Raw genomic sequence first — 1037 nt, 5'->3', positions numbered from 1 at the left:
AGAAAAAAAAAAAAAAAAGATGAATAAATAGTACAATACTAAGCTTCCAAGAATAAAAACTTCCAGCATTACACCACCTTCCGACTACCAGGAATTCAGGATACTCATTTATCTTGACTCATACTCCTCAATTGCTGACAAACCTATGTTTCTTAAGGCATTTCAACCAGAACTCTCCCTAAAAATAAGGCAATGGAAAGGAATAATCACAAAATTATTTCAAAATCAACATTGTTCAAACCCAAGCATGCACTAGCAATTAACGTGGCTGGGTTTTCTGGTGACCAGAAGGAAAATCCTCCATGTTTGGGCCATCATGAGTCTCCTCAGTCAAGAACAGGCTCCTTTAATACATTCCATATTCAGTTTTGAAATTTTACCTAATGTTTAAAGTAGTTTAATTTTGAGCATGCTGGTGTCCTAGGGTCAACTTGGGTGGAAGTGAAGAACAACTGTCCAAAAGTTTTACACCCGCAGCCAATCAGCAAACCCAAGTACCAGTCATCCCATTTTTAAAACAGTTCTTGGTATTTATGCAAAGTGATCTTACACAATCTTGATTTCAAACAAAATGAAGTATTTTTTCCATTTTTTTACCCAAAATCCACCCAACCATTAACACACCATAGCAAGACAACACTAATATCTTTTTTCTCACTTTGATAGGCAAGCCCCGAGGAGAGTTGAACTCATGGACCTCTTAATTGTGAGGCTTGGTCCTTGCAACTAAGAGGTCATAAGTTCAACTCTTCTCGAGGCCTACCAACCAAAACAAGAAAGGATATGGTCAACCTCTATCATCAAGAAATCTCCAACCACTTTCTCGCTTAAATTCTACTTGCAGTTGCCCAACTAAAATTTATTTCTGCAGGGATGAAATCGAAATCCTACCTTTAAGGAAACAATTTTGATACACCAAATGATACAAGTTCAAGCCAAATTCACAGGGACTTGCAACTCATTCTAGGTCTTATACACTCCACTTAAGTGAAAGACAGAGCAAAGAGAAACATTAGGGGGAAATTCAAACCCCTCCC

At 37.7% G+C, this 1037-nt stretch overlaps 1 protein-coding gene across 3 annotated transcripts in view; it reads right to left on the bottom strand.

The window, feature by feature from the left end:
- Positions 1-1037, bottom strand: part of LOC122062875 (VIN3-like protein 2) — a 17777-nt gene that overhangs the window by 2474 nt on the left and 14266 nt on the right. The gene's annotated exons all lie outside the window — the stretch shown is intronic.

Source organism: Macadamia integrifolia, chromosome 2 (genome assembly GCF_013358625.1).
Source record: "Macadamia integrifolia cultivar HAES 741 chromosome 2, SCU_Mint_v3, whole genome shotgun sequence".
Classification (NCBI taxonomy): domain Eukaryota; kingdom Viridiplantae; phylum Streptophyta; class Magnoliopsida; order Proteales; family Proteaceae; genus Macadamia; species Macadamia integrifolia.
This window is presented reverse-complemented; position numbering and strand designations above follow the sequence as displayed.